Here is a 22,860-nt window from a genome sequence, read left to right on the forward strand (position 1 = left end):
AGTGTTCTTTCAATATTTCTCCGTCTATCTAAGTGCTGTTCGTGTGTCCTCTTTTATATATGCGAGCATGCTCAGTCACTCAGTCATGTCCAACTCTAGCGAGTCGTAGCCCGCCAGGCTCCTCTGTCCATGGGATTGTCCAGGCAAGAATACTGGAGTGGGTTGCCATTGCCTACTCCACGGGATCTTCCCAACCCAGGGAACGAACCCGAGTCTTCTGTGTCTCCTGCACTGGCAGGCAGATTGTTTACCACTGAGCCACCTGGGAAGCCCCTTCTTTTCAGTATAAATATTAACAAATGCCATACATCATTAAGCCTGATCCATGTTGTGCACCTCAGCATCCATGCCCTAGCATTGGCCCTGCCCATGGAAGACACCTGCATGTGCAGAGCCCAATCCTGGAAGCCTCTCCTGTCAGTGCATCTTCTGGTGCATCTGCAGGTGGACTCTCTGACTGAAGCCCTTCCCACATATGGCACAGGGGTAGGGCTTCTCCCCTGTGTGCACCCTCTGGTGCCTCTTGAGGGCTGAGTGATGCCTGAAGTCCCTGCCACAAGCTGCACATCTGTATGGCCGCTCACCCGTGTGGACCCTCCGGTGGATACCCAGGTCCTTGCTCCAGCTGAAGCACTTCCCACAGGCCTCGCACCGGAATGGCCTCTCTCCCATCTGAACACGCTGGTGCAGGTAGAGGTTGGCTCTCTGGCTGAAGCCCCGGCCACATGTGTCACACAGATAGGCCTTGTCTCCTGCATGGCCCTGCTGGTGTCGAGCCAGTTGTCTCTGCTTTTTAATATGCTATCTAAGTTGGTCATAACTTTCCTTCCAAGGAGTAAGAGTCTTTTAATTTCATGGCTTCAATCAGCATCCATATTGATTTTGGAGCCCAATAAAATAAAGTGTGACACTGTTTCCACTGTTTCTCCATGTATTTCCCATGAAGTGATGGGACCAGATGCCATCATCTTCGAGATTTTGTTTTGTTTTTTTTTTTTTTTTGGCTCATCCATTTACTCATGAAACAAACATTATTTATTAGGGACTTTCCATGTGCCAGACACTGCTAGGCCCTTGGAATCACATGTTGGGCAAAAGCAGACCCAATTGATGTCCTTGTGGAGCTTACAAGTTTGCATGAGAGACATTCTTTAATTAATCATGCAAGTAAAGTAAACTGCTATTTTGACAAGTAGATAAGGAGAAAAGGAACTCTCTTCTGAGAACACACAGTAGGATACAGGGTTTTGGTTTTGGTTTTGTATTTTTTTGTGTGAGCAACACATCACTTTACTTCTTTGGTTTTCCAACTTCCCTCTTAGACAGTGCTAATTCAGTCTCTCACTTGACAGGTCAATGGTGTCGTCCCTCACTGAGGATGGTCACGGTCTCTGAGGAGAGGCTCAGCAGAAAGACTGGGGTCTCCAAGTGCCAGCCAAACTAGCTGAGGACTGTGGGGTACACAGTAGATGGGAAAGTTTGTACACAGCGTGAAGTTGCATTGCCAAGGAGGGAAGGGGGCTGAAACCCCACCTGGAGTCTCCTAACCAAGACATGGGGCCTGGTGTGAAGCTGTATGTGCCAAGAGTCAGGAGACTCTATTATTCACACACTGGCATTGTCCCCTCAAAAGGGTCACCTTTTCCTTTCTTTATTTTTTTGATTATTGTTTTCCTTATTTATTTGTTTTACTTTATAATATTGTGTTGGTTTTGCCATATGTCAACGTGAATCCACCATGGGTGTACATGTGTTCACCATCTTGAACCCCCCTCCAACCTCCCTCCCCATCCTATCCCTCTGAGTCATCCCAATGCACCAGTCCCGAGCACCCTGTATCATGCATCGAACCTAGACTGGCGATTCGTTTCACATATGATAATTTGCATATTTCAATGCCATTCTCCCATATCATCCCACCCTCTCTCCCACAGAGTCCAAAAGACTGTTATATACATCTGTGTCTCTTTTGCTGTCTCACATATGGGGTTATCGTTACCATCTTTCTAAATTCCATATATAAGCGTTAGTGTACTGTATTGGTATTTTTCTTTCTGGCTTAATTCACTATGTATAATAGGCTCCAGTTTCAAAGCCAGTTTTTTCACTCTCTTCTTTCACCTTTATAAAGAGGCACTTTAGTTCCTCTTCAATTTCTGCCATAAGGGTGGTGTTATTTGCATATCTGAAGTTATTAATATTTCTCCCAGAAATCTTGATTCTAGTCTTTGCTTCATCCAGCCCCATATTTCACATGATGTACTCAGCATACAGTTAAATATGCAGAGTGATAACATACAGCATTGATATACTCCTTTCCCAATTTTGAAGCAGTCCAGTCCGTTGTTTCATGTCTGGTACTAACTGTTACTTCTTGACCTGCATACAGGCTTCTCAGGAGGCAGATAAGTTGTTCTGATATTCCCATCTCTTTAAGAATTTTCCTCAGTTTATTGTGATCCACACAGAAAGCTAATCAGGTCCAAAAAACAGAAAATTAAATCCCAAAGTTATGAAGAGACAAGATAAAACCTCAGAGAAACAACTAAACAAAGTGGGGATAGGCAACCTTACAGAAAAAAAAAAAATTGGAATGATAGTGAAGATGATCCAGGACCTTGGGAACACAAAGGAGAAGATGCAAGAAATGTTCATCAATGACCTATAAGAACTACAGAGCAAACTAAATAAACAAAGAGAGATGAGAAATACCCTAGTAGGAATAACTGAGGCAAAAGAACGGATAAGTGACCTGGAGAATAGAATGGTGGAAATCACTGCCACAGAACAGAATATAGAATTTAAAATTAAAAAAAAAAAAATGAAGACAGCCAAAGAGACTTCTGGCACAACATTATATATAATGTTCGAATTATCAGGGTCCCAGAAGGAGAAGAGAGAAGGAAAGAACCTGAGAAAATATTAGAAGAGGTAGTAGTTGAAAACGTCCCTGACATGGCAAAGGAAATAATCCACTGAGTTCAGGAAGCACAGAGTCCCAGGCATTAATAATTAATTAATTATGTTGAATTGGCTCACAGAGCTTTTCAGGTCTACTATACCCTTCTACTTCTCTGTATAGTCATTCTATTAACATTTGTTGTTGTTTAGTTGCTCAGTCATGTCTGACTCTTTATGACCCTATGGACTTTAGCCCACCAGGCTTTTCTGTCCACGAGATTTCCCAGGTATAAATACTGGAGAGGATTTACATTTTCTCCTTGAGGGGATCTTCGTAACCCAGGGATTGAACCTGAATATATTGAATTGGCATTTGGGTACTTTACCACTGTGCTCCCTGGGAAGCCCAATAAAGATAAAATAGAATGCTATAAAAATGGTCATCATAATTTTAAAAAGATATATTCAAAACAGTAAAAAAAAAAAATTAAAAAACACTTAAAAATTAATAACAGAAAAGCTAGCAACTTCTAGAAAGTCCCAGGTACAGAGGCTCCTGGAATTCGGTTTCTCTGGTACTTCTGCAATTTCCTCCACAGTTAAGACCTCTTCCTTTTCACCATTTCCCATTTCATGTGTAAAGTCCTCCCAGAGGATCTTGTGGTCGATTTCATCATTATTGTTTCATTTATCTTTGACCTGTGGAACCGGCAGGAATAATTTCTGTCCTGAAAAACCGTTTGAAAAAGCAGTTGAGGGTCAGACCATAGACGAGAGTCCCCAGGACCACCAACATGTAGACATACACCAGGCTGGAATTCTGGTTCTTTGGAGCCAATCTCAAAGGGTTGGCTCCAGGCACACCAGTGGGCTTTTTGAGTATCACCATCGTTATCTTCACAGCATGTTTTGCTTTGGACCCAGGTTTCAGAAAGTTGTATCTATTTGCTGAGTCACCAAATGCAACAATTGGTTGATTTCTACTATTTCCAGCATAACATAATCTCTGGATGTCCAGATAGTACTGGAACTTCCTATTGGACTGTGTTTGTTGGGTCCTGGTTTTTTCCCACTGGATGAGGCAGTGAAATTCACTTTAGTGGAGAGTGATATTGTCTGGTGGTTTGTACTTCTTTATTTCCTTTAAAAGCAAAACTGAGTTGAAGAACTAGATTCCTGTTTCTTGGATGGTACTGTTAACCATCTTTGCATGAAATGTTTCCTTGGTATCTAACAAAATGGGAAAGACTAGAGATCTCTTCAACAAAATTAGAGATACCAAGGGGAAATTTCATGCAAAGATGAACTTGATAAAGGACAAAAATGATATGGACTTAACAGAAACAGAAGATATTAAGAAGAGGCAGCAAGAATACACAGAAGAACAGTACCAAAAAACTCTTCACCACCCAGATAATCACGATAGTGTGATCACTCACCTAGAGCCAGGCATCCTGAAATGTGAAATCAAGTGGGCCTTAGAAATCATCACTATGAATAAAACTAGTGGAAGTGATGGAATTCCAGTTGAGCTATTTCAAATCCTGAGAGATGATGCTGTGAAAGTGCTGCACTCAGTATGCCAGCAAATTTGGAAAACTCACCAGTGGCCACAGGACTGGAAAGGTCAGTTTTCATTCCAATGCCAAAGAATGTTCAAACTACAATCCAGGCTTCAGGAATATGTGAACCACGAACTTCCAGTTATACAAGCTGGTTTTAGAAAAGGCAGAGGAACCAGAGATCAAATTGCCAACATCTGTTGGATCCTCAAAAAAGCCACAGGGTTCCAGAAAAAAACATATATTTCTGCTTTATTGACTATGCCAGAGTCTTTCACTGTGTGGATCACAATAAAGTGTGGAAAATTCTGAAAGAGATGGGAATACCAGACCACCTGACCTGCCTCTTGAGAAAGCTATATGCAGGTAAGGAAGCAACAGTTAGAACTGGACATGGAGCAACAGACTGGTTCCAAATAGGAAAAGGAGTACATCAAGGTTGTATATTGTTACCCTGTTTATTTAACTTATATGCAGAGTACATCATGAGGAACACTGGGCTGGAAGAAGCACAAGCTGGGATCAAGATTGCCAGGAGAAATATCAACAACCTCAGATATGCAGATGACACCACCCTTATGGCAGAAAGTGAAGAGGAACTAAAAAGCCTCTTGATGAAAGAGAAAGAGGAGAGTGAAAAAGTTGGCTTGAAGCTCAACATTCAGAAAACGAAACTCATGGCATTCAGTCCCATCACTTTATGGCAAATAGATGGAGAAACAGTGGAAACAGTGTCAGACGTAATTTTTAGGGGCTCCAAAATCACTGAAGATGGTGATTGCAGCCATGAAATTAAAAGACGTTTACTCGTTGGAAGGAAAGTTATGACCAACCTAGATAGCATATTAAAAAGCAGAGATATTACTTTGTCAACCAAGGTCCGTCTAGTCAAGGCTATGGTTTTTCCAGTGGTCATGTATGGATATGAGAGTTGGACTGTGAAGAAAGCTGAGCACCAAAAAATTGATGCTTTTGAACTGTGGTGTTGGAGAAGACTCTTGAGAGTCTCTTGGACTGCAAGGAGATCCAACCAGTTCATCCTAAAGGAGATCAGTCCTGGGTGTTCATTGGAAGGACTGATGCTGAGTCTGAAACTCCAATACTTTGGCCACCTCATGCAAAGAGTTGACACATTGGAAAAGACTCTGATGCTGGGAGGGATTGGGGGCAGGAGGAGAAGAGGACGACAGAGGATGTGATGGCTGGATGATCACCAATTCGATGCACAAGAGTTTGGGTGAACTCCGGCAGTTTGGTGATGGACAGGGAGGCCTGGCGTGCTGCGATTCATAGGGTCACAAAGAGTCGAATTCGACTGAGTGACTGAACTCACTGTTAATCAGGAAGTAACTGTAAGAAGTTAATCCTGAGAGGTCTTTGAGGTGACATCCCACATGGGTCCCAGAGTCTTCCAGGTAATGAGGACCTTCTGTTTTGGTTTTTTTTTTCTTTGTTCTTGTATACAAAATATGTTGGATTTCATTGGGGGCTCTTTGGCCCTTGGCCCAGGTGCAGTTCAAGAAATCCTCATTGTAAATAAGACAGAAGTTTTGGGAAGCCGTATCCTCCCCAACTGGGTAAGTGTAGACCAGTATTTCTGAGAGTTGTCTTTGGTTGATAGTTACTTCAACAAAGAGCATGACTTTCCCACGGACAGAACAGTCAACGGTCTGGAAATGTGCACTGACATTCCTTGTCTTTGACCTTTGTCTTAATCTGCCCCTTCTCCTTGTGAATCAACACACATTCCTAGTAGGTGGTATTTTGAGAGCTTGATGTAGAAACTCCAACTAAAAATCTTAATTTATCTACTTAAACAATAATTGTAATATATCGTGGAACTATATGTAACCTTGTTCTGTATTTTCCAAGTCTCCTGTAAATGTGCTACCATACTTTCACAATTAAAAAATAAAATAAAATAATGTATCTCTTATTTAACATTACATCTTTTTTCTTACTTTAATCTTATTTTTGAAATTTATTGAGCCAGTCTACATCTTTTGATTTATGAGTTTAATCCATATATATTTGAAATAATTTTTGATAAATAAGAACTTTGTATACCATTTTTGTTCACTGTTTTCTGTCTTTTTAAAATTATTTTCCCCTTTCTTTCTCTTTTGCTATGTTCCTTTGTGATTTGGTGTTTTTTGTAGTGAGGTTCTTTGATTTTTTTCTTTACTTTTTTCATATCTACTCTAGGTCTTTTCTTTGTGGCTACCAAGAGACTTGCATAAGAATTATTACAGCTACAACAACCTATTTTAAGCTGATAACAATTGCATATAAAACTCTGTACTCTCCCTTCACTTTGTTATTGATATCGGAATTTACTTCTACTGATATTATGTATCCATTAACAAAATTTTGTGATTATTCTTATAGCTTTTCTTTTAGTTTTTATAGTTGGCTTAAACATAATTCGTGTACCACCATTATTATTACATTATCTCATATTTGAATATATGTTTTTCTTTACCAGTGATATTTATATTTTTATATGTGTTGATGTTATTATTTTAGCATCTTGTTTCAACTTAAAGAACTAACTTCTTTAAGGCAAGACAGTGAATTGTATGGGCTTATTACCATTTTGTCAATCATTTTCTGGCTGTTTTATAATTCATTTATTTCTTTTTTCTCTTGCACTCTTCCTTTGTGCTTTGATGATTTCTAGTGGTATGCTTCGGAGAAGGCAATGGCAAGCCACTCCAGTACTCTTGCCTAGAAATTCGCATGGACAGAGGAGCCTGGTGGGGTGCCGTCTATGGGGTCGCACAGAGTCGGACACGACTGAAGCGACTTAGCAGCAGCAGCAGCAGCAGTGGTATGCTTAGATTCCCGTCTCTTTATCTTTTGTGTATCTAACATAGGTTTTTGTTTTGTGGTTATTATGAAGCTTATATAAAACATCTAATCTGCTATTATAATCCTCTATTGCAATTTTCAGTTCAGTCATTTTGTCCTTTGGCTCTGTATTCTCTGTTTTGTATTTTCTTATGCTTTGTTTCTGCTGAAATTCAGCGTTGTTCATGCATTCCTCTCCTGACTTTAGTAAGCATATTCATGATTATTGTTTTGAGCTCTCTGCTAGGTAAATCACTTACCTCTGCTTAAGTAAGCTTTTTTCTGAAAATTTATATTTCATTTGTAACAACTCTTGTTTCTTCATTTTTTCTGGACCCTCTGTGTTGTCTTTTATGCATAAGATAAAAAAACTATCTCGCCTACTCTTGAATAACTGTCCTCATGTAGAAGATAAACCTTTTTGTTCAACTCTCTGCTCTCTATTTGTCATCTCTTGAACACTTGTGATAGTTATTGTCTCTCTACACCAATCCCTACTGCTACACAAACGGATTTGTCTTTGTTGTTGTTGTTGTTATTGTCCTATTGAATCTGTGGGAAAATCCACTGGCCACCAGATGTAGGTTATCAAAAAACGTGTTCTCTGGATGGTAGCCAGAAAATATGATGTGCCAGATGTGTGCACAAGCTACAAAAATCTTGGAGAACCTCGGGACCTGGTTTGGTGCAGAGGGAGAACACTAGGATAGCACCTGCCCTTCAAAGTCTCTGAATAGGGTTGCAGTCAGCTCCTAGATGTGTGTTTAATTAGAAGCCTATCCATCAGGCCAAACCATAAAGATAAGCTAATAAGCCTCTTTCACCAAAAGACTGGTAATTTTAGTCTGCTGCCTCTCTGGTATGTCCTAGTGGAGGGTATCCAGTTAAGAATGCTTTTTCCTTTTGTTATTGTCCTATGGGACCTGCACACATTAGCTCTACTGGATACCAGAGCCAAATGATCAAGGGCCATTCCCTAGGTGGCAGTCACAAAAGTAGGTACTGGAAGTGTGCACAAGCTCTTTTGTAGGAGATTCTGATCACCTGGAGTAAGGCAGAGGGAGAGTGCAAAGATAACTTCTACTAGTCTCTGCAAACATTGAGACTATTTCAGTAGCACGTGTATTAAATTAGATGCCTGCCCTTCAGGCTAACGTTTTAAGACAAGAAAATAAGCCTCTTTTATTCAATACTTTAAATATGTGCAGCTTATTCTATATAATTTTTAATTTTATTTTTATTTTATATTGGAGTATAGTTTGTTTACATTGTTGTATTGAAAACTAGATTCTTTTACAGTAAGTCTGGGTCTTTTAGTTGTCTGCCTCTACACTAGGCCCTAGGGTGTAGCCACAGTGAGTCCACATGAGCCCTTTATGAACTATTTCTCAGTTCATTATTGCCTTATGAGTAACATGGGTGCATGGCCCATTTGCTTTCAAGGATAGAAGTTTTGGAGGCTTACATCTCATATGCATGTCTCAAAAGTTGAGGTGCCAGATATGGTGTTCAAAACCTTCACTCCCCAGGGAAAAGTTTAAAATTGTGAGTTCCCTTCTGATTGTGGGTCATCATGCTGGAGGTGGAGTTATAGTGAGTTCGTGTTTCAATCATTTTTTTTCCTTTATTTATTTATTTGTAATTTTATTTTATTTTTAAAATTTTAATTGGAGTCTAATTACTTTACAATATCGTATTGGTTTTGCCATATATTGACATGAATCCGCCACGGGTGTACGTGTGTTCCCCATCCTGAACCCCCCTCCCACCTCCCTCCCCATATCATCCCTCTGGGTCATCCCAGTGCACCAGCCCCGAGCATCATGTATCATACATCGAACCTGGACTGACGATTCGTCTCACATATGATAATATACATGTTTCAATGCCATTCTCTCAAATATCCCACCCTCGCCCTCTCCCACAGAGTCCAAAAGACTGTTCTATACATCTGTGTCTCTTTTGCTGTCTCGCATACAGGGTTATCATTACCATCTTTCTAAATTCCATATATATTGTATTGGTGTTTTTCTTTCTGTCTTACTGCACTCTGTATAATAAGCTCCAGTTTCATCCACCTCATTAGAACTGATTCAAATGTATTCTTAGAATCCCAGGGACGGCAGAGCCTGGTGGGCTTCCGTCTGTGTGGTTGCACAGAGTCGGACACGACTGAAGCGACTTAGCAGCAGCAGCAGCAGCAGCAATACTCCATTGTGTATATGTACCACAGCTTTCTTATCCATTCATCTGCTGATGGACATCTAGGTTGCTTCCATGTCCTGGCTATTATAAACAGTGCTGCAATCATTTTGATATCATTACTCATTTCTCATTCATCAGGTGTGTAGGAATTAGCTAGTTTTGGGAGTTTTTTCAGTGGAAAGTTTTTCATATTTGGTCATAGATTTATAGTGTCCTTGGGGGGAGGTTTGTTCAAGATTCCCCTAGGTTGCCATCTTGAACTGAAATTCTTTCCTTAAAGGATTCTTTTTCTCAATATGGTATTTTTGGCATATCAAAAACTGTTGGCAGCTTTTTTTTTTTTCTTTTCAGTGAAGTTATTATATTCTTCTGCTCTAGAATTTATCATTGATTCTTTTTTATGGTTTACATCTCTGTTTAACTCATTTTGTTTGTTTATAGTTTTCATGATTTCAATTAATTATATGTGTTTTCTTGTAGTTCACTAACTTTCCAAAATATGATAATTTTGAATTTTTGGTCAGGCAGTTGAATTCTTTGTCAAGTGGATAAGCTTCGTCCCAGGGTCCACAAATGGGTCTGATGCTAGAGTATTTGTGCAGGCATGCTGGTGTCAGTGTCCACAGGCAGGAAGATCTGGTGGCAGATCCATGGATGCATTTGCCCTCTCTTTTCTCCATGGGAAAACTTGATGGGTCTCTTTCTGCTTTCCTGTGCTGGGTTGGAGGATGTGTGATGCAGGCAAAATGAAACTGTTCTTACTGCTTTCAATGTATCCTTGTTTCTGTGTTCCACTAGGTTGCTGTAAATTCTCAGTTGGATTCTGGAGCTTTTGTAATGGTACTTACATCTGTGGATTGTTGCTAAATTGGTGTTTTGTAAGGGTACAAAGACTATGAAATTATATGCGATCATCTGCCTGATATCACTAATTTCACACATAATTTAAAAATCCTGATGTAGTCTAGTTTAGTCCAATTAGCTTATTTTTCCTCTGTTGACTGTGCTCTTATTGTTATATCCAAGAAATCATCGAAAAATCCAAAATTCTGAAGATTTTCTCTCATTTTTTCCCAATTTTTGTCATTTCCTTTAGGTTTTTGATCCATTTTAACCTAATTTTTGCATAGTGAAAAGCAAGAGTAAAACTCCATTCTTTTGCACATGGATATTATGTTTTTCCAGCTCTATTTTGAATAAACAGTCATTTCCGCAATTTAATGGTATTGACATCCTTATAGAAAATAATTTGACCCTATATGCAAGGGTTTGTTTCAGGGCTTTCTATTTTATTCAGTTGGTTGATATGAATGATTTTGTGCTAATTCAAAGTATCTTGATTACTGTAGCTTTGAAGTCACCTTTAAAACCAAGAATTTTGAGACATTCTATTTTTGTGCTTCTTTTTAAATATTATTTTGGCTATTTGAATCCCTGAAAGTGCATATAAATTTTGGGATGATATCCTCTGTGGCAAGAATATACAGAAGAAGGGTACAAAAAAGATCTTCATGACCAAGATAATCACGATGGCGTGACCACTCACCTGGAACCAGACATCGTGGAATGTGAAGTCAAGTGGGCCTTAGAGAGCATCACTACGAACAAAGCTAGGGGAGGTGATGGAATTCCAATTGAGCTATTTCAAATCCTGAAAGATGATGCTGTGAAAGTGCTGCACTCAATATGCCAGCTAATTTGGAAAACTCAGCATTGGCCGCAGGACTAGAAAAGGTCAGTTTTCATTCCAATCCCAAAGAAAGGCAATGCCAAAGAATGCTCAAACTACCACACAGTTGCACTCATTTCACACGCTAGTAAAGTCATGCTGAAAATTCTCCAAGCCAGGCTTCAGCAATATGTGAACCGTGAACTTCCAGATGTCCAAGCAGGTTTTAGAAAAGGCAGAGGCACCAGAGATCAAAATGCCAACATCCACTGGATCATGGAGAAAGGAAGAGAGTTCCAGAAAAACATCTATTTCTGCTTCATTGACTATGCCAAAGCCTTCGCTATGTGGACCACAATAAACTGTGGAAAATTCTGAAAGAGATGGGAATACCAGACCACCTGACCTGCCTCTTGAGAAACCTGTATGCAGGTCAGGAAGCAACAGTTAGAACTGGACATGGAACAACAAACTGGTTCCAAATAGGAAAAGGTGTACATCAAGATTGTATATTGTCAGCCTGCTTATTTAACTTGTATGGAGAGTACATCTTGAGGAACGCTGGGCTGGAAGAAGTACAAGCTGGAATCAAGATTGTTGGGAGAAATCTCAATAACCTCAGATATGCTAACCTCAGATATGCAGATGATACCACCCTTATGAGAGAAAGTGAAGAGGAACTCAAAAGCCTCTTGATGAAAGTGAAAGAAGAGAGTGAAAAGGTTGGCTTGAAGCTCAACATTCAGAAAACTAAGATCATGGCATCTGGTCCCATCGTTTCATGGGAGATAGATGGGGAAACAGTGGAAGCAGTGTCAGACGTTATTTTTTGGGGCTCCAAAATCACCGCAGATGCTGATTGCAGCCATGAAATTAAAAGACGCTTACTCCTTTGAAGGAATGTTATGACCAACCTAGATAGCACATTAAAAAGCAGAGACATTACTTTGCCACCCAAGGTCCGTCTAGTCAAGGCTATGGTTTTCCCAGTGGTCATGTATGGATGTGAGAGTTGGACTGTGAAGAAGGACGATCTCCGAAGAATTGATGCTTTTGAACTGTGGTGCTGGAGAAGACTCTTGAGAGTCCCTTGGAATGCAAGGAGATCCAACCAGTCCATTCCAAAGGAGATCAAACCTGTGTGTTCATTGGAAGGACTGATGCTAAAGCTGAAACTGCAATACTTTGGCCACCTCATGCGACGAGTTGACTTACTGGAAAAGACTCTGATGCTGGGAGGGATTGGGTGCGGAAGGAGAAGGGGACGACAAAGAATGAGATGGCTGGATGGCATCACCGACTCGATGGACATGAGTTTGAGTGAACTCCGGGAGTTGGTGATGGACAGGGAGACCTGGCGTGATGTGATTCATGGGGTCGCAGATTCGGACACGACTGAACGACTGAACTGAACTGAACTGATCCTTCGTTTAAAAAAATAATAAGAATTTGAGTTTTGATAAGGATTCCTTTGAATCCATATATTACTTTGGGGTATTGACATCTTAATAATATTACGTGTCCAACCCGGGAATATTGATGTCTTTCATTTTAGTGATAAGCTCTTTTAATTATTTTAAAAACATTTTATAATTTTCAATGTATATAAGTCTTTAACTTTCTTAGTTCAGTTTATTTCTCAGTATTTCATGATTTTTTTATGTTCAGCTCTTTTTTAAAGCTGAGGATATTGAGACTCAGAGAAGTTAAGTAATAGTTATGCAGGTATTCAGAGAGTGAACTTGGGTTAAATCTAGACTTATTTGAATGTGGAAGCTATATAGTTTTACTATATATTTATTTTTGTGATCCCATAAACACTTACTATAAAATCCATGTGCTAGATGCTTGTTAGACCACTTTTAAATAGAAGAAGGTCCATCCAGTATAAAAATTGTTGTTGTTCAGTCACTCAGTCATGTCCGACTCTGTGATCCCATGGACTACAATATGCCAGGCCTCCCTGTCCTTCAATATATGAAGAAGACTGCTCAAGTGATTTCCATTGAAGTCCGAGGGATGCCCTCCAACCATCTCATCCTCTGTCATCCCCTTCTCCTGCATTCAATATTTCCCAGTATCAGGGTCTTTTCTAATGAATTGGCTCTTCAATTCAGGTGACCAAAGTATTGGAGCTTCAGCTTCGGTATCAGTTCTTTGAATAAATATTCAGGGTTGATTTCCTTTAGGATTGACTGGATTGATCTCCTTGCAGTCCAAGGGACTTCTCAAGAGTCTTCTCCAACACCACAGTTCAAAAGCATCAATTCTTTCACACTCAGTCTTCTTTATGGTCCAATTCTCACATCCATACATAACTACTGGAAAGACCATAGCTTTGAGTATGCAGACATTTGTCAGCAAAGTAACGTCTCTCTTTTTTAATATGCTGTCTAGGTTTGTTATAGCTATCCTTGCAAGGAGCATATGTCTTTTAATTTCATAACTGCAGTCACCATCCTCAGTGATTTTGGAGACCAAGAAAAGAATGCATCTCACTATGTCCATTGTTTATCCATCTATTTGCATGAAGTGATGGGACCAGATGCCATGATCTTCGTTTTCTGAATGCTGAGTTTTAAGCCAGCATTTTTGCTCTCTTCTTTCGCCTTCATCAAGAGGCTCCTTAGTTCTTCTTCACTTTCTGCCAAAAGGGTGGTCTCATCTGCATATCTGAGGTTATTGATATTTCTTCTCTCAGTCTTGATTCAAGCCTGTGCTTCAAGCAGCCCAGCATTTCGCATGATGTACTAGACTTATTAAATAAGCAGGGTGACAATATACAGCCTCGACGTACACTTTTCTCAACTTTTAACCAGTCCATTGTTTCATGTCTTGTTCTAACTGTTGCTTCTTGACACACAAACAGGTTTCTCAAGAGGCAGGTAAAGTTGTCTGTTATTCCCATCCCTTTAAGAATTTTCCAGGTTGTTGTGAGCCACATAGTCAAAGGCTTTAACATAGTCAATGAAACAGAAGTAGATTTTTTTTTTTTAGTTTTCTTGCTTTTTCTGTGATCCAACAAATGTTGGCACCTTGATCTCTAGTTCTTCTGCCTCTTATAAATCCAAGTTTAACATCTGGATATTCTTGGTTCACATACTGTTGAAGCCTAGGTTGGAGAATTTTGAGCATTACTCTGCTAGCATGTGAAATGAGTGCAACTGTGCAGTAGTTTGAGCATTCTTTAGCACTGCCTTTCTTTGGAATTGGAATGAAAGCTGACTTATTCCAGTCTTGTGGCCACTGCTGAGTTTTCCAAATTTGCTGGCATATTCAGTGCAGCACCTTAAGAGCATCGTCTTTAAGGATTTGAAATAGCTCAATTCTATTATGCCCACTAGCTTTGTTCATAGTGATGTTTCCTAAGGCCCATTTGACTTCCCATTACAAGATGTCTGACTCTATGTGAGTGATCACACCACCGTGGTTATCTGGGTCATTTTTTTTGCATAGTTCTTCTATGTATTCTTGCCACCTCTTCTTAGCATCTTCTGCTTTTGTTAGGTCAATGTTGTTTCTGTCTTTTTGTGCTCATTTTTGCATGAAATATTCCCTTGGTATCTCCAATTTTCATGATGAGATTCCTAGTCTTTCCCATTCAATCGTTTCCCTCTATTTCTTTGCATTGCTCACTTAGGAAGTCTTTTTTAAACCTCTCCTTGCTCTTCTTTGGAACTCTGCATTCAAATGGATATATCTTTCTTTTTCTCCTTTCCCTTTAGCTTCTCTATATTTCTCAACTATTTGTAAGGCTTCCTCAGTAAACTGTTTTGCCTTTTAGCATTTCTTTCTCTTGGGGATGGTTTTGATGACTGCCTCCTGTACAATGTTATGAACCTCTGTCCATATTTCTTCTGGCACTCTATCAGGACTTATCCCTTGAATGTATTTGTCACTTCCACTGTATAATCATAAGGGATTTGATTTATGTCATACCTGAATGGTCTAGTGATTTTCCATACTTTCGTCTATTTAAGTTTGAATTTTGCAATAAGAAGTTTGTGATCACAGTCAGCTACCTGTCTTGTTTTTGCTGACTGTATATAGCTTCTCCATCTTTGGATACAAAGAATATAATCAATCTGATTTCGTTATTGACCATCTGGTGATGTCCATTTGTAGAGTCGTCTCTTGTGATGTTGGAATAAGATTTTAGCTATGACTAGTGTGTTTTTTTGGCAAAACTCTGTTAGACTTTGCTTTGTTTCATTTTGTACTCCATGGCCAAACTTGCCTGTTACTCCAGGTATCTCTTGATTACCTACCTTTTCTTTCCACTCCCCGATGATAAGAAGGAGATCTTTTTTTTTTTGGTTTTAGTTCTTCAATGTTTTCATAGAACTGTTAAGCTTCAGCTTCTTTGACATTGGTGATTGGGACACAGAGTTGGATTACTGTGATAGTGAATGATTTTCCTTGGAAACAAACAGATATCATTCTGTTGCTTTTAAGTTGGCACCCAAGAACTGCGTTTCATACTCTTTGTTGATTATAAGGGCTACTCCATTTCTTCTAAGTGATTCTTGCCCACAGTAGTAGATATAATGGTCATCTGAACCACTTCAGTAAACTTGCCTTGAGAACCCCATGGACAGTATCAAAAGGCAAAATGATAAGATATTGAATGAGGAATTCCCCAGGTTGGTAGGTGCCCAGTATGCTACTGGAGATCAGTGGAGAAATAATGCCAGAAAGAATGAAGGGTTGGAGCCAAAGCAAAACCAATACCCAGTTGTGGATGTGACCGGTGATGGAAGCAAGGTCCGGTGCTGTAAAGAGCAATATTGCATAGGAACCTAGAATGTTAGGTCCATGAATCAAGGCAAATTGGAAGTGGTCAAACAGGAGATGGCAAGAGTGAACATAGACATTCTAGGAATCAGTGAACTAAAATGGACTGGAATGGATGAATTTAATTCAGATGACCATTATATCTACTACTGTGGGCAAGAATCCCTTAGAAGAAATGGAGTAGCCATCACGGTCAACAAAAGAGTCCGAAATGCAGTACTTGGATGCAATCTCAAAAACGACAGAATGATTTCTGCTCGTTTCCAAGGCAAACCAATCACTATTACAGTAATCCAAGCCTATGCCCCAACCAGTAATGCTGAAGAAGCCGAAGTAGAATGGTTCTATGAAGACCTACAAGAACTTTTAGAACTAACACACAAAAAAGATATCCTTTTCATTATAGGGGACTGGAATGCAAAAGTAGGAAGTCAAGAAACACCTGGAGTAACAGGCAAATTTGGCCTTGGGGCACAGATAATAAAGTTTTGCCAAGAGAATGAACTGGTCATAGCAAACACCCTCTTTCAACAACACAAGAGAAGACTCTACACATGAACATTACCAGATGGTCAACACCGAAATCAGATTGATTATATTCTTTACAGCCAAAGATGGAGAAGCTCTATGCAGTTAGCAAAAACAAGACCAGGAGCTGACTGTGGCTCAGATCATGAACTTCTTATTGCCAAATTCAGGCTTAAATTGAAGAAAGTAAGGAAAACCACTAGACCATTCAGATATGACCTAAATCAAATCCCTTATGATTATACAGTGGAAGTGAGAAATAGATTTAAGGGACTAGATCTGATAGATAGAGTGCCTGATGTACTATGGACGGAGGTTCGTGACATTGTAGAGGAGGCAGGGACCAAGACCATCCCCATGGAAAAAAAGTGCAAAAAAGCAAAATGGCTGTCTGAGGAGGCCTTACAAATAGCTGTGAAAAGAAGATAAGCGAAAAGCAAAGGAGAAAAGGAAAGATATAAGCATTTGAATGCAGAGTTCCAAAGAATAGCAAGGAGAGATAAGAAAGACTTCCTCAGTGATCATTGCAAAGAAATAGAGTAAAACAACAGAATAGGGAAGACAAGAGATCTCTTCAAGAAAATTAGAGATACCAAGGGAACATTTCATGCAAAGATGGGCTCGATAAAGGACAGAAATGGGATGGACCTAACAGAAGCAGAAGATATTAAGAAGAGGTGGCAAGAATACACAAAAGAACTGTACAAAAAAGATCTTCACGACCAAGATATTCACGATGGCGTGATCACTCATTTAGAGCCAGACACCTTGGAATGTGAAGTCAAGTGGACCTTAGAAAGCATCACTACGAACAAAGCTAGTGGAGGTGATGTAATTCCAGTTGAGTTATTTCAAATCCTGAAAGATGATGCTGTGAAAGTGCTGCACTCAATATGCCAGCAGATTTGGAAAACTCAGCAGTGGCCACAGTACTAGAAAAGGTCAGTCTTCATTCCAATCCCAAAGAAAGACAGTGCCAAAGAATGCTCAAAGTACCGTACAATTGCACTCATCTCACACACTAGTAAATTCATGCTCAAAATTCTCCAAGCCAGGCTTCAGCAGTACATGTACCGTGAACTTCCAGATGTTCAAGCAGGTTTTAGAAAAGGCATAGGCACCAGAGATCGAATTTCCAACATCCGCTGGATCATGGAGAAAGCAAGAGAGTTCCAGAAAACCATCTATTTCTGCTTCATTGACTATGCCAAAGCCTTTCGCTGTGTGGATCACAATAAACTGTGCAAAATTCTGAAAGAAATGGGAATACCAGACCACCTGACCTGCCTCTTGAGAAACCTATATGCATCTGGTCCCATCACTTCATTGGAGATAGATGGGGAAACAGTGTCAAACTTTATTTTTAGGGGCTCCAAAATCAATGCAGATGTTGACTGGAGTCATGAAATTAAAAGACGCTTACTCCTTGGAAGGAAAGTTATGACCAACCTAGATAGCATATTAAAAAGCAGAGACATTACTTTGCCAACCAAGGTCTGTCTAGTCAAGGCTATGGTTTTTCCAGTGGTCATGTATGAATGTTAGAGTTGGACTGTGAAGAAAGCTGATCGCCGAAGAATTGATGCTTTTGAGCTGTGGTATTGGAGAAGACTCTTCAGAGTCCCTTGGAATGCAAGGTGATCCACCCAGTCCATTCCAAAGGAGATCAATCCTGGGTGTTCATTGGAAGGACTGATGCTAATGCTGAAACTTCAATACTTTGGCCACCTCATGCGATGAGTTGACTCACTGGAAACGACTCATGCTGGGAGGGATTGGGTGCGGGAGGAGAAGGGGATGACAGAGAATGAGATGGCTGGATGGCATCACCGACTCGATGGACATGAGTTTGAGTGAACTCTGGGGGTTGGTGATGGACAGGGAGGCCTGGCATGCTGTGATTCATGGGGTTGCAAAGAGCAGAGACGAATGAGCAACTGAACTGAACTGAATTGAATTAATTTCACCCATTTCAGTGCATTTTAGTTTAATGATTCCTAAAATGTCTGTTAACTCTTGCTATCTCCTGTTTGACCATTTCCAATTCATCTTTATTCATGGACCTGACATTCCAGGTTCATAGACAATATTGTTCTTGCATATAAATATTAAATCAGTATTATTACCTGGAGATCCTCTCCAACTAAATGGTGAGATAATTCAGTGGCTAGAATTTAATACTGTTAATGTTAGTGATTTATGCATATTCATAATTGTTAGGACTGAGGCTGAAATTGAAGTTCCAGTATTTTAATCATCTGATGCTACTGTTGCTAAGTCGCTTCAGTAGTGTCTGACTCTGTGCAACCCCATAGATGAAAGCCCACCAAGCTCCGCAGTCCCTGGGATTCTCCAGGCAAGAACACTGGAGTGAGTTGCCATTGCCTTCTCTAATGCATGAAAGTGAAAAGTGAAAGGAAAGTCGCTCAGTCCTGTCCGACTCTTCGTGACCCCATGGACTGCAGCCTACCAGGCTCGTCCATCCATAGGATTTTCCAGGCAAGAGTACTGTAGTGGGGTGCCATGAGAGCAGACAACTCATTGGAAAAGTCCCTGATCCTGGGAAAGATTGACGGCAAAAGGATAAGAGGGAATCAGAGGATGATATGGCTGGATGGCATCACTGATGCAATGAACATGAATGTGTGCAAACTCTAGGAGGTGGTTAGGGATAGGGAGGCCTGGTATGCTGCAGTCCATGGGGTTTCAGAGTCAGACACCACTGGGCAACTGAACAACAGCAACAAGGACAATATCAGGATATCAGTCCTTATGTGGGGCTGCTAACGTTGTTTTCTTCAACAGCTACAGTGAATATTTCTAATAATGCCATGAGAACAGAAAAGTGGAACAAAAAACGCAATGCTGAAATTCAAAGAGAGCTTAACAGTAGAGTGGAAAATTAAAACAAGATTCAAAGTATAAGTAAAAAGTCATTAGATAGAGAAGAATTGTAAAGACTTTCTATGAATAAGCAACACATTTTCAAGGATGTGGAAAACTGAAGCAAGTCATGAGATCTGTATTTCAGTGTATTGCAATCTCAGTTTTAGGTTTGAAGAGGAATTTTGGGCAAAGCTAGGAAAGTGAGTAGAGGCCAGATTGTGAAGGAAAGCTAAGAAATATGGACTTGAGACAGTTAGCAACACAATTAATAAGCATAGTCATTTTTTTCGATTTTATAAGAAAGATAGCAATAAATATATCTTAAGAATATTCTTAATCTCTGGCTTAATTTTCAAACCTCTCTATAGTATTTTTTCATAGTTACAGTAGGCTAGTAAACATTAAGATAAGGTAGTGCATGCTGTGAAATGATTTATAAAAGCATGTGCAAATTCTTCCACCTTGAATATTTTGAAGAATCAGGTAATAATCCAAAAAAATTCAATCTTGTTGAAAAGAATTGAATGAGAGAAACTAGTTTCTTGATAGTGGACAGTAAGGGGATGTGGATGGGACTAGTTGGAATCAGATTGCTTTGTGATTTTATCTCCCCAGTTGCACGTAGAAAAAGTTGTTTTAGACTCTTAGTCACAACCATATTTTTTGTTGTAATCTCCATGGAGATAAAGAAGTCAGTTGGAAGATTACCCTCTGTTTCTTGGAAAGAACCAGATCCACATAATGCAAAATTTGTGCTCTGTATATAATAGGTGGTTTTGATGCCTCATGTGCAAAGCAAGCAACAGATCAGGATGTGGTTACTGAGTCTTAAGTGTGCTTTGCTACCCAGGGCATGAAGGGGAAAGTGTGCTCTTTTCCATCTGAGAAGTTCTCCTAATCGCCCAGGAATTTTTCATTTTCCTACCTCCCATTCTCTCTTGTGGGATCAAGCAGTACCCCTAATGATGAATTTGGTCTCTCAATGAGTTATTACAGCAATCCTCCACCTTCTACAGTGACCACCTATTTCCTGGATGGAAGAAGCTTGCTGTGCCCCTTCACATTTTCCACTTAAGTTTGGCTTTATTTACAAAAGGTTCCCATTTTCTGTCTGCTTATTCATGAAGGGACCATGGACTGAAAGGAGGAAAGAGAATGGCAGTGAGGTTGCCCTTGGTTTTTAAGAATATTTGGCATTGCACTTTTTAACTATGTCCCAGTCTCTTTTCAGAGTGACCAACATAAACCTGGGCAAAATTTTAAACAGTTCTTTTCCTTCTGGAGATTTTTGACAGACTAGGTGCAACCTACCTCCTTAGGTTTAATGACAACAACTGCAAGAGCATTAGGATTGGTTCACAGCCAAATACTCTGTCTTCTGGGGTACAGGAAGATGCCTCTACCTAAAAGACATGTGTCAATGGCAGCAACCTACAGTTACATTTGCAAAACTCTTTCCTTTGACCATACCATTTTCTGGTCTTCTGAGTCATTTCTCTTTGAAGGTAAGATTCTTCAGTGTGAATATTTATGCTATGGAGAAATTTTTTTTGGAGGGGAGAATCTGTAGAAATAAACAAAAATTTAAGATTTTTCTGCTTTCTCAGTAGACTTGTTGGTCGGAAGCAGACTGCCTCTTCTAAAAGAAGAAATAAGAAAAATAGAATTGAGAGGAGTCATCATGCAACTGTCTCTTTGGCTAAAATCTAGTTGCTTCAAGCTGGTTCTCACCTAAAAATATGCGTGTTCATCTCAGTCTTAGAAATAAGTACCAGTCTGCTCTCTCCAACTCTTTGCATTCCCCAGTCTCCTTTTGAGTGTATTTGCCCCGTGACCTTTCAGCTTGTTGGTGTTCATTTCCAGTAACTTTGAACGCATTATCTTTTGAGGTGTTCATTCTAGGCAACTATGTTTGTCAGAAAGTTCTTTAAATGTCAGTTGAAATTCATCTCTGTGTGTAACTCTTACCCATGGATGCTAGCTCTGACTTTGGGAACACGAATAACACATACTTGTATTATAAGTATATGCAAGTATACGGTACTTGTCTACTTCATCTTCCTTAGTCAAATATTACATTTTATGGTCTCCAGGCTAAAAGCTCACTTTTCCAACTATCTAGCTAAGGACAAATTCCTCCTTTTTTCCCCGGCCTCTGGTTAAAAGTATGCTTAAATTTATGCATGTGTGTATGTGTCTGTTAATGGTGCCTATTGTTTACCAAGTTAGGAGGTTTTTTAAAAAATATTTATTTATTTGGCTGTGTTGGGTCTTAGATGCTGCATGTAGGATTTTCTTGTGGCACGCAGTATATTTTGTTGCTGTGCACAGGCTCTTCATTGCAGTGCACAGAGCTCTCTCCAGTTGTGGTACATGTGCTCCAGAGCACTGGAGCTCAGTAGTTGTCATGTGTGGGCTTAGTTGCCCTGCAGCATGTGGGATCCTTGTTCCCAGGCCAGGGATCAAACCAGTGTCTCCTGCACTGGAAGGCAGATTCTTAACCTCTGGACTACCAGGGAAGTCCCCATGTGTTTTCTTTTTTTTTTTTTTTTTTAAAGTATGACATTCAGAAATAGAATTGGGCTTTTTGGTGAAGCATGAATAGCCTTGGCAGTGCAAACCTATAACCTCCTTTATCTGTACTATAAAACTGAAAATAGATGCCATATTACCATATTGAGCTGTCATATCACATTTCTATGGAAGCCATAAAAGCTGCTTAGTCTTTTTCATCTATGCCCTTGTTTTTGGCTGTATTCCCCTCTTTTTCTCCAAAGGGCAGCCTCCTCTGCCATTGGACCCAATTTTTACCACTTTCATCATCTTCATTCATAAGACAACTTCTTCAGAGACCAGCACACTCAATACACCCACAAAGCCTTTTTTATTTTATTTTTGCTAGTTCAGATAAGGTCAACCTTCTTTTTTCTTCAGGTTCCATATTTAGCCATAAATTCACCACAGTGCATTGGTCACTCATCTGCTTAAACTTACTGTTGGACTGGGCTAAAGCAAGAGCTGAGCCAGTTTTGAGGCAAGAGAAGACTTTATGGTGACCAAACTTAGTTGATTCTCAGCATAGATATAAAGAACTAGGGTCAAATGGGCTTCTGATTTAGGACACCTGGGCCTGGGCCCAGAGTTTCCTATGGGGAGAACAACAGGTACTTGGGGAAAAGTTTATGGAGTGACTCCACTTCCTGGAAGGAAGCTCAATTTTCTACACCTTGAACATAGATGTCAGCCTCTCCCATGTGTCAATTTTATTTTTTAAGTTTTCAAATAATGTTCATGCCACTTCTGTCATCAGGAAGGAGCACATGCCATTGTCTACCACATTTGTTTTACAGATATAGAAATTGGAATTCGGAAACATGTAGTGATTCACTCAAATCACACAATAAATGTTGCCTTATTAGGTGGCAAAATTGTGGAAGAGATGGAAGCAGAAAGTTCTCTTATTCC

The 22,860-nt window shown here is 39.8% G+C and overlaps 1 pseudogene; it reads right to left on the minus strand.

The window, feature by feature from the left end:
• Window positions 1-417: 417 nt before the first annotated feature.
• LOC129563911 (granulocyte-macrophage colony-stimulating factor receptor subunit alpha-like) overlaps window positions 418-22,860 on the minus strand; it is a 54,873-nt pseudogene continuing 32,430 nt past the window's right edge.

This window comes from Moschus berezovskii, chromosome X (assembly GCF_049115385.1).
Source record: "Moschus berezovskii isolate FMDL1 chromosome X, NW_MosBer_1.0, whole genome shotgun sequence".
Lineage (NCBI taxonomy): Eukaryota > Metazoa > Chordata > Mammalia > Artiodactyla > Moschidae > Moschus > Moschus berezovskii.